Source organism: Equus przewalskii, chromosome 27 (assembly GCF_037783145.1).
Source record: "Equus przewalskii isolate Varuska chromosome 27, EquPr2, whole genome shotgun sequence".
Classification (NCBI taxonomy): Eukaryota; Metazoa; Chordata; class Mammalia; order Perissodactyla; family Equidae; genus Equus; species Equus przewalskii.
In genome coordinates, this window is record NC_091857.1 from 27,887,985 (window position 1) to 27,899,711 (window position 11,727).

The following is an 11,727-nucleotide window of genomic DNA, read 5'->3' on the forward strand; positions in this document are numbered from 1 at the left end:
ATACGCCTAGGTTATATGGCACTAATCTTATGGGACCACCATCGTAGATGCAGTCCATTGTGGACTGAAACATTGTTATGTGGTGCATGACTGTATTAAAAAATTACATTAAATTTTAAATATATTAAAGGAACAATGGAGACTTTAAGCATTAAAAAGAACCAAATGAAAATTCATTAGCTGGGCTTATTAGAAGACTGGATGGAGCAAAAATAAGGGTCAGTGAACTCAAAAACAAATCAGTGGAAATTTTCAAAATGAAACAAAAGAGGATAAAAAATGAAAGCAAAAAGCATACAAACAAAAAGAACATCTCAGATCTAAGGCAAAAATATTACACAATCTAACATACATGTAATTGGTGTTATAGAAGGAAAGGAAAGAGAAAATGAGATGCAAGACTATTTCAAAGACATAATGCCAAGAATTTCCAAAGTTAATGAAAGTCACCAACTCACAGATCCAAGAATGTGGCAAACCTCAGAGAATTTTAAAATCAAAAACAAAACAGAGACACTCACGCTATTTGTCAAACTGCTCAGTGGCAAAAACAAAGAGGAAATCTTAAAAGCAGCCAACAACAAAAGCCTCTGTCTATTCAAGGAAACTTCAATAAGAATGATTGACACTTCTCATCAGAAATTATGGAAAACAGAAAACGATGGAATAATCTTTAATGTGTTGAACTAACTCTATAAACAGCAAAGTTCTTTTTCAAAAATGAAGATGAAATAAAGACACTTTCAGACCAATAAAATCTCAGAAAATTCATTGGCATAGAAATAGCAAAAGAAGTTCTTCACGCTAAAGGAAGGAATGAAGACCATGGGCAAAGGTCAACCACAGTACAGAAGATCTCATGACTTTGCTGTTTCCTCTGACCCTGATCCTTCATCATGACACAGTCCAACTATGGGGCGGAGAGCAGGAAGGGGTGCTTTATCTGAAAGAGCAACATCTGCAGGTGAAAATGGAAAATGGAACAAGGGCAAAGCATGCACTTGGAATCTGTTTGTCTTTAAAGAATGACAGCAGAAGAGAAGCTACAGGAACTGTTGGAGAAATCATAGAGCAGAAACCCCATAGGAGCCTCAGTTCTCATCAATATGGCAAGCTTAACCCAATCATTGGGCTAATTTTAAAGCAGAGGGTCACCCCTCTTAAAAAGAAATTAGTTACTGCCCAATTTTAGGGAAATTTGAACCCAGTTGAGTGGCTTCAACAGTATACAAGGGAAATTACAACATTTTTGTGTCTTGGAGGTAAAATTATTGTTATTTTCAGAAGAAATTATTCTTTTCCTGGAAAACCAAGGGATTGTATTGGAAAATTATTAGAAATACAATACTGTAGTGAAAAGATTGTTTGCAAGTAAAAACACAAAAATCAAGTGTTTTCTCATAAACCAAAAATAAGCGATTAGAAAACATCCATAAAAAGCACAATAATACATTTAATGTGAAATATAAGAGGTCTATATAACTTATAATGCTCTGCTTAGAGTTATTCACTTTACACCTTGAATTTTAAAAAAATCAATAAGGATATTAATTCTCTCCCAATTGATTTGTAAGTATAATGCAATCCTAACCAAATTCCAACTTAAATCAAAACAGCAAGAGTAATGAAAGCAGTATGACGTAAAAATATAAAGTCAAACAATAGAATATAATAGAATCCAGTTACAGATGCCATAATATATATTAATTTAAGAAATGATTAAAGGGGCAAGTCAAATAGTAGAAAAAGGATCGACTACTCAAAAGAAAAAATAGTTTCAGCTTAACTGACGAGCAATTTGGAACAAGAAGACAGTTTTCTTATCTCATTTTCTCCATATCTAAATAATCCAGATAGCTCAAAATTGGAATGTTTATGGGAAAAAAAAAACCCTAATTGCACTATAGTATGGATGAAGCTTAACATTCAGTCCTAGAAGTCCTGGCAATGGAAGCCTCTTAAATGATTACTGACTGACTGAACAAAAATAGAACTGTATTGGGGGGGTTTTATATCCCTACGAAAGCTAGAAAATGAGTGCTTAATGAGGAAATAACGTTTACATTCTAGTTTGGAACACTTGAGTATAAAGTGAGTATTTTACTCTCATTCATTTCCTCTATAGCACCTAATACAGTGTTGAAATCTACATATTAAATTTTCAGAAAATATAGTATTGACTGATTCATCAGAAATACTATGTTTCTTCCTAGAAGACAAGGAAATGCACTTGTGAGTTTTCTATTTAAAAGAATTATGTTATTCATCAAAATTTTCACCCTTCCATCTGCTCCCAGCATTGTTTTATTCTGAAGTAGGTTCAGCACAGCAAAGCATATGAATTTCACATTAGAAAACATAGGAAGGACATAAACATTTGTTCTCTGTATTCCACAGTAAGTGCCTGTTGTGAAACACTCAGGGGCACATGGGCAGTTAGGATTTGTCGTTACTTACACTATTTCCTACAGAGGTGAGGATCACTAAGATTTGGAGTATCACTTACATTGCACAGCACGTTTTATAAGTACTCAAAATGCATTTCTCGCTTTAAAAAAAAAGTGAAAGTAAGTAAATTACTAGATCACAATATATGTATCTCAGAAGTCTTGACTCCCCAGCTTTCCCTCTGGGTGGTTTCAGGATTACAATCCAGAAGACTAGAAAATGGGTGATTAAATCTAGTAATGCTGTTTTTTGATTCTAAAAAATTGCTATAAGAGGAGTTTTTCGCCTCCTAGATTTAGGGTACCATTTTCCTGCCTCTTGTGAAGTAGAGTAACAGAGTGTCCAGAAATGGCCAAGGAGATCTGGAAGGATTATTTAAAATATCTCCTATATGCATGTCAGTAACTAGAGACTTGAGTTAAAAATCTCCATTATAAAATGAATCTGTATCATAGGAGCGGCAGTCACATCAGTTAGTGACTTAACAATCCAATAACCAAGATCTGCAAAGGAAGGAGTGAAGTTTCCTATTGGAGGGAGGCCAGAGATGAAAGTAAAGAGGACCATTTGGGGGCATAGAATGCTTTCAGAGAAGACTGGTCTGGATGGCGGAGGGAGCGGCGAGACGGTGATAGTCCAACGGGAAACTATCAAGAGGAGGACCCTGTGGATCCAGGGTCCAGGGATCGGGACAGAAAAGTTGCTGGGAAGCAGGAGATAGTAGAAGAAAAACAGCTGGAAAAGTTACAGAGGAGAAACTATGACTGCCCACAGTCCACTCCAAGCCTCTCTGTTCTGTAGCCACAAAGTTCTTTTGGGGGATTGAAATCAGCTTGAAAGGTGGATTCTAATTATTTTAAACCAACTGTTCTCAAAACATGGGCCAAGGCCAGCAGTATTAGCATCACCTGAAAGTGGTTATTAATGCAAATTATTATCTGGCCCCAGCTCAGACTTACTGAATCAGAGCCCCTAGGAGTGGAGTCCAGCAGACTGTTTCAAGCAGCCCTCCAGGTGATTGTGACACTCTCTCAAACTTGAGAAACATGGGTTTAAACCAATGATGGCAATCCAAAGCTTTAAGGTGTCAAACAGACCAATCGAGCAGCACACTGCATTCTCCCAGCAATAATTTTCGGTTCAGGAGTAGGTGCCTAGTTTGAGCTGACCTCACTCAACTGCAGAGTTTTCTCTCTGTGCATCCCCAGAAGAAATGAACAATTTAGCATTTAGGCACAATTGCCTCAGCAAGAGAGGGAATAAAGCTTAGAAGGATGCCAATTTGTTAAATGGCAGCAAGGACACAGAGGGAGAGAAGCCCATGTTCAGTGACATTGTTGAACATAGAATCATCTAACCCAAAGCCTGCCCTGCCTGTGAACTTCTCATAACCAAGTAAACGTCCTTATTGTTTAAGCCCATGTAAGTCAGGTGTTCTGGAACATTCCCTAATGCATAGCTTGCAAACTACTCTGCAAGCATCACTACTTCTGCCAAGAATTCTGGTTATTGGCAACCTTCAGCCAAATGCTCAGGCATTCAGGCGAAAAGTCAATAGCACTGTGGGCAAAATGGAATGCCAAATAAAATAACAGGCGTGGAAATGAAAGAGATCCTCCCAACCACCTAACAACCAATAGGAGTGAGTATAATTTATAGTCACGCTTCCACATTTCAAACCATAGGGTTGGAAATAGATTGTGTGAAAAATATAGACTGGTATTTCCCTCATAGGGTAGACAACCCAGGATAATTGCATGGGAGAAACACTGTAAAGGCAACTTTTGGCATCACTTCCCCAGTTATCTCTGTAAAATGAAAATAAGCAGAATGGCCTCTCTCTGAGAGGGTGGCCGACTGTCCTGGCTCACTCAGGACTGTGGGGTTTCCAGATGTGTCACTTTCAGGGCTAAACCAACTGCAGGCACACTGGGATGGTTGGTATTTTACTCCTGGGACAAATCTTGGGGCAGAATCTAAGTCAAATAGATTTGAAACTTTACTCTTGCCTATGATTCAGGAGAGCAAGGGGATTACTTTCCTAAGAACCATATCATATGCCCTTGATAGTCAGTTACATCTTTCTTCACATTAAGTGTTGACATCACTTGCATGGCTGTGTCTATATCAGCTTTCTTGGAAGACAACACCAGGTGTAGCCTCTCAGGTTGCTCTCAGCTGGAAAGTAGAGGATGCTTCCAACTTCCTTCCACCCATGTTTTTGTAATCATTTGAAATTCCCATTCACCTCTTGGGTATTAAATACCATTTTTATGAGGGTTCTTGGAAAAGGCTTTTACTAAAAGCCTACTCACCAGTAGCTTGCCCCCAAAGACTGTGAAATTGACAACTGAAACTCACTTCTGAAAAAATTTAAAAATCCACGCAAAAGGATAACAGACTGGATATATGTCCTATTTCCATTTCCAGCTGTTCTCCCTCTTGATAACACATGTGATGTACAGAATCACTAAATGAAATTTGCATGTTCTCCTTAGGTAAAATAATGATGCACAAAATAGCATAAGAATTTATTCTTCACACAAATGTTATCAGTAAACCAGAGGCAGTATTGGAAAAGACACATATTTCCTCAAATTTCAGAGCTATCTTCCCTCTCCCTGTGCCGGAAGCAAAAGGAGAAGATTAACAAGAATGTTATATAAAAACAAACTACAGAACACTAGATTCATTGCATATGTCTTGAAATTAAGGTAAACACAAAGGAGACATATCATTTAATTTTATCAGCATTAATAAAACAACTTTGTTTTAAAACACTAGCATGAAAAAAAGAGGATTGTTGTGTTATTTGTACACAAAAAGCCAAATATTTACTTTCCTGGTTCTTAGTCCTTTAACCTTCTCACCTGGTAGTGGATACATAACGACCTGAAATTTGCTTTTGGTGTTGCTAGAGAACATCCGTTGTATAGAATTGTAAACACTACTGCTGGTTTTGACATTTAAGGAGCAGGTGGTCTGATTTGAAATTCTCCAGCATTCTAAAACCTGGCAGCTTAGGTCCCATACCTGCACAAAGAGGAGAAAGAGCAGGTTAAATTTTCTGACCTCTGAAGTTTTCCAAAGGACAAACTTAACTAACTGCATCCCCAGTTGGTGATTGGGAGGCGGGAGGAAAGAAGGGGAACTGAGAAGCTCTACGGAGGATTAAGGAGGCGATGCCATTGACACGGCTGTCCACAGGGCATCGCACTGGCAGAAAGCAGGATGGAGAGTCATTGCTCCAGAAAGTTACGTGGTTAGCAATGCTTCCAGAACTTGACTGAGAAATAACCATCCAGCAATCTTAGAAATAATCACTTAAATTTGCCAACTCACTTTCCTCCTTTGGGAGAATCCAGGTTATAAAAACAAAGCAATGTGTGTGATTAATGCAATAAGCTTCTTTTCAAATGCTTTTTGCGACTCAGAACAAGAATTTTTAAATATACCAAACTAAGCTTCCCTACGAAAGCATAAAATGACGTAATTTAGCTTAAAAACTTGAGGTGCGAACCCTAAGGGCATTATCATACATCACGAGATTGTATGTTATTACAGAACTAATGACCATTCTTCCCAGGACCAATGCATATATGTCATTGTCCCTTGCAATTTATTATTAGCTAATATTTGTTAGCTTACTACGTGCCAGACACTGTTTTCATTCATTTAAGGCTCAGAACAACCGAATGAGGTGTAGGTACTATAATTGTTATCACCTAACAGGTAAGAAATCAAAGGTAACACAGATATTAGATAAGTTGTCCAAAGTTACCCCTCTAATAGGTGGCAGGACTAGATTCAGATCTGATCAGTCTATGCTCTACATGCCTAGACCTCTATAACATACTGTTCTCCTGGTGACAGATAATTCAGTCTTGCTCAAAGCTGGTCACAAATACACTCAGCTTTCTGAAAACGGTGCAGAATTTTCCTGACTCTTCCCAACTGAATGCCTGTCAATCAGAGCCAAGGTCACCTTGGATGGGCACCAGGAAGCCCCTGTCCCCTGGTCAAGTTTTCTTCTTTTTCTACTCCGCTGCTTCCCTGGGGCCATCCTCCCACTGCCTTTGTGGCTGAGACTCAGGAGGGTGCTGCATCTCATTGCAAGTCCAGGGGCACTTACACGCTGGGGGCGTGGAGAGGAACCTTCCCTTCCTCAGAGTGCAGCAAGTCTATTTTCTTTCTGTTACTGGACACTCGTGGCATGATTTTTCAGTGTCATCAAGCGAAAGCACACTTCCCACCAGATGCTGGTGAAGAGGAAGGAAATGGAAACAGTGAAATAAAGAACCTGCATTAATGAGGGTTCTCCAAAGAAACAGAACCAATAGGGTCGATAGGGATACCTGGAGATTTATTATGAGGATTAGCTCACACAATTACAGAGGCTGAGGAGTCACGCAATCTGCCGTCTTCAGACTGGAGAATCAGGAAAGCCGGTGGTGTAATTCAGTAGAGTCTAAAGGCCTGAGAATGGAGGGCTGATGGTATAAGTCCTTGTCTGGGTCCAAAGGCCCAAGAACCAGGAGCAATGACATCTGAGGGCAAGAGAAGATGGATGTACCACTCAAACAGAAAGAACTCACCCTTTCTCTGTCTTCTTGTTCTATTCAGACGCTCAATGGATTGGCTGGTGCCCACACATATTGGTGAGGGGGATCTTTACTCAGTCTATTGATTCAAATGCTAATCTCTTCTGGAAACAGCCTCACAGACAAGCTCAGAAATAATGTTTTACCAGTGGTCTGGGCATCCTTTAGCCCAATCAGGTTAACACGTAAAATTAACCATCATAGAACCCCAAAAGGCAAAACACACAACACTGTGGATACAACTTGAGCAGGCTCCTAAACTCCCATCTACAGCGGGGTATGAACCCCTGGCTCCAGGGCCATGATAAGTACCTAGTTGCAATAATCTAGGGCAATCCTTTTGTTTCTGCTTTTTTTAAATGAAAGAATACGTTTGCTTATTCTTGAGAAGAAATCACCTGGTCAGTGACAGCTGGGAGGAAAACTTGTTCAACGGTATTTCGGAAGCATCTCTCAAGTGAAGACATGTGGATCTCAGACCTGTCTAGGAGGCTTTGAGCGTGTTCTCCTGTATGGGCCTTAGCTTGTAAAGAAGTTAAATAGATCCTGTAAGAAACCACCTGCATGGGCTGAATCAGCCTAGCTTGGGAGAGAGAACATCGGCCTAAGTGTCTAAATGCAGCTGCCAGCTCCTCTTTCTCCAGCATGTCACTTTGGGCCTTTGATTAGTTCCCTTCTGTAGCTCTCAGTTTTCTCCGCTGTAAATGAGGGCTTCAACTTGATGATGCTGAAGATCTCTTAAAGCTCTACGATCACTTACTGCTGGATCTGATTTGGGGAACCAATGAAATGAACTTGGAAGACTCCTTGGTGCTGGTCCTAAGACTGGGTACTCCCTAGACTAGACCTCGCCTTGCAGGAGAAACAAACCCCAGGCAACAGCAAACTCAACAAAAACAAGCACCAGCCTTTGTTTGTACTCCCTTAAACACACCAGGCAAGATAGCAAGGGTGCTGTTAGGACAGAGCACAAAGAAAAGCCAAGGGACTATTCCCATCTGTCCCCAAACCCTCACTTAACCTGACCACGATCAACAGCTGGCTAAGTTTTTTTGGGTTTAGGTCCCAAGAAGAACCAGGAATTAAGCAGACACATCAGGCCCTGGCATATCACTGAGGGTGCTCACCTTCCAGGGACACAGCATCCCTGCCACTCTCCTGGACTCAACCAGATCCAGGCAACATCGCCTTCCTTATCGCAAAAATAAACGAGAAGCCCTGAGAGTGAGAGCCTCCTTAAACGCTGTGCCTGGAGCCCCTAACTCTCCGGATCACGCAAGCATGGAGTCAGCACTTGGCCAACCTTTTATGCTTAAAATTGGGGCCCTAGACATCTGCTTCTCTCATCCTGGTCCAGGCCCTGGCACCGTAGGGTGTGAACTAGTCCATTGACTTCTAAGCACACCAAGGTTTGTTTCTTTATGCAGATAAGGAAGGCAACTCTGTGTACATCTGCTTGAGTCTAGGAGGGTGGCAGGGACACCGTGTCCCTGGAAGCTGAGCCCCTCAGTGTCGTGCCAGGACCTGGCATCTGCTTAATTCCAGGTTCTTCTTGGAACCAAAGACCAAACAAAACTCACCTAGTCCCAGCCCTGCATTTTGCACTTGATAGATATTTATGGACTTGAATTTCCTCACTCCTCTTCACCTTTTTATTCCTGTTGATGATTATTCTAATCAGCTGGTCAAATGAATTTACAAAACAAATGGACTCAACTCAAGTCCATTTTTCCAAACTCTAAAATGGTGATTCTTTCACTTAGTGTGCATAAAAATCACTTGCAGAACATCTTAAAAATGCATATTCCACCTGTATTCGTTGGCTAGGGCCGCCATAACAAAGTACCACAGACTGGGGGCTTAAACAAGAGAGACTTATTTTCCTGCAGTTCTGGAGGCTGGAAGTCTGAGATCAAGGTGCTGGAAAGTTGTTTCTCCCGGGGCCTCTCTCCTTGGCTTGCAGATGGCCCCCTCTCCCTATGTACGCACATGGTCTTTTCTCCGTGCTCAAATACCCCTGGCGTCTCTGCTCGTCCAAACTCCTCTTCGTATCAAGACACCAGGCAGATTGGATTAGGGTCCACCCTAATTGCGGCCTCATTTTAGCTTAATTACCTCTTTAAAGATCCTGTCTCCAAATAAGGTCAGATTCTGAGGTCCTGGAGGTCAGGGCTTCAACACATGACATTTGGGAGACACAATTCAGTCCATAATAATGCCCTACCCACCTCTCATCCCCCCATGTTTTATCCGGTAACCTGAGATGGGGCCAAAGGCCTTTTATGGGGGTTTTTTTGTTTGTTTTTTTTAAACAAGCACCCCTGTGATTCCGATTCCATAAAAGATAGTTTGGAAGGGACACTACTTTAGGCTCATTCCTCCTGAGTTCCTCTGGAGAACTCCCCCTGCTTCCCTTCCTTAAAGCTCTCCCATGCTGTTTCTCCACAATCTCTAAATCCGCAGCTTTTTGTCCTCTTCTCTAGAGTTTCCACCTACATCCAATGTCTTTAACTACTCTTTCAAAGCACACAGGAGCTAAAGAAACCAAATTTCATCAAAAGGGAAAACCTAATTTGTCTTTGAGTCTGCCTCTCCATGGCTGAGAGGCAGAACCAGAGTGAGAAAAACCTCAAGAAATGAGAAGTTCCCAACCCATCCTCAGAGCCAGGCTCCCCTCTCCCAATATAGGAGATGCTAAGGATCCTTCAAAGAAAAGCTGCCAGTAAGGGTTCTAAGAGAATACAAATCTCTGTGGGATTATGCACAGTCTCTGCCTCGGTGGCCCCCAGCCAGTGCCAGTGCCAACCCCCCAGGGTCCCACATGAACACCTAAGGAGCACATAGTCCTGGGCTCCAGGCTAACCAGGCACTGCCCGCAATGAAAAACACCAGTTCCGGCCAGACCTACTTGTCCATGTCTCAGCTTCCATGCACAGCGACTACTGGGAATTTCAAGAGAACACTTTCCCAGGAGGTTCCACGGATCCTGTGCTTCCAGTTTGGCTGCAAACTGCCAGAGCAGCGTTTTCTCCAGCTGGCGCTAACCCAAACTAGGAAGGAAAACACTCAAACCAAAGACACATTTCCCCCTTGAAATTTTTGAACAGAAGCCTATGAATTAATCAGACTCTTAAAGGTACGGTCCAGTTTGTCTTTTAATAAAATGATAGAGTCTAGAGACCTTATATTTCCTTCCCTCTCAATCAGATTTATCTCCTCTGTCCACAGCATTCCGCCTACAACACAGTTTTCTCAAATGAAAGCATTTTATATGAAATTCCAAAAATATAAAAACAAGAATCAGTTATGATTTGAGACTGTGTCTGTTTTTGATCAGATTAAAAGAAAAATGTTTACCGTGTTTCGATAAGGAAAATCAGACGCAAAACCCAAAACAAGCCAAAGACTATTTCTGATTAAAAAACATGAGATATTAAGATGTGTCATATGATAAAATTTAGTATATGTATCAAGAGGTTTTATTTTCCTAATTCAATCAATGTCTGTTCAAGATAAGGACAGAAACAGAATTTCAAGGATGTTCTCAAGGCTACATTAAAAAGATTCAAAGACAGCCACTTATGGGAAGCCCTTGAAAGGGTCAGCTCAGTAAGAGAAGTAACCTACTTCAAGGATATCAATAGTTTATAAATCCAAGACAATAGCAGGAGACACAAATGTGGCTTCAGTAGAAGCAACATGACCATAGATCAACTAATAACCCAGAGTTACCCTTTCTGCCGAGGAAAGCTTGTCCAATGTGTGACAATTTGCCAGTTCCAGGATGGTCTCATCAGTCATCTCCAATTACACATGTATCCAGGGAACTAGTCTGAAAAATATTATGAGCTCTTCTCCTTTCCCTGCCCCCTTCCTACCTTTGAAGGCTGTGTGGGGATGTGATGACCAGCACAGCAGCAGGGTGTTGTAACCATCACAGGATATGCATGAAACAAAAAGCTACCACATTAAGCCTGGTGGATTCAAACACTGAAACAACTTGGGTCTCTGATGTATGGCTGAGCTGATAAACCGACTCTGAGAACCACTTGCCTCCAGACTTCTTGTGAATTACACTTTGAATGTCTTGCGATTTAAGCCAGTGTTTATGAAAGTCAGACCAGCATCGGCATCCCCTGGGAACCTACTAGAAATGTGGATCCTTGGGCACCACCCAGACCTACTGAATGAAAGTCTCCGAGGGTGAGGCCCAGCAATCTGTGCTTTAGCAAGTCTTCGGGTGATTCTGAGGCAAGTAAATGTTGCAATCACCAACTTAAGCCATTGTTAGTGTGTTTCATGTTATTTTCAGCTGAAAGCATTCCTGATTAGTGAAAACAATTATGTCAAATCTCAATAGAAAGTGTTACTTCTCTTATTTATTACATGGAAATTTTTCTTTTTAACAGTGCCTATCATGCTGTTACAGGGTCACAATTTACTCACACTGCACATAAAATTTCAAAGAAAATGCATTATCTGTATGTCTTTGCTAAAAGCTACGTGTTCCTTACCAGCCCCTATGTTGCTAAATAGTGTTTGTGTATGCCTGGGCACAAGTCAGAACAGCCCATCAACACTGTGTTTTTTTCTGGTTGAAATAGTCTCTTTTTCGTTTAGTCTGTTCAAGGTCAAATCCCTATCAAAGGTGGCTTAAATAGCGTCTTTTTGGATTCCT

At 41.0% G+C, this 11,727-nt stretch overlaps 1 long non-coding RNA gene across 1 annotated transcript; it reads right to left on the reverse strand.

Annotated features, from left to right (window-relative positions):
* Positions 1–4,967: 4,967 nt before the first annotated feature.
* Positions 4,968–10,868, reverse strand: LOC103550556 (uncharacterized). Its single transcript, XR_544816.2, has 4 exons — positions 9,958–10,868; positions 6,804–6,995; positions 6,581–6,707; positions 4,968–5,481 (listed from the first exon to the last, which is right to left on the reverse strand). It is a non-coding gene; the product is annotated as an uncharacterized lncRNA (long non-coding RNA).
* Positions 10,869–11,727: the final 859 nt, after the last annotated feature.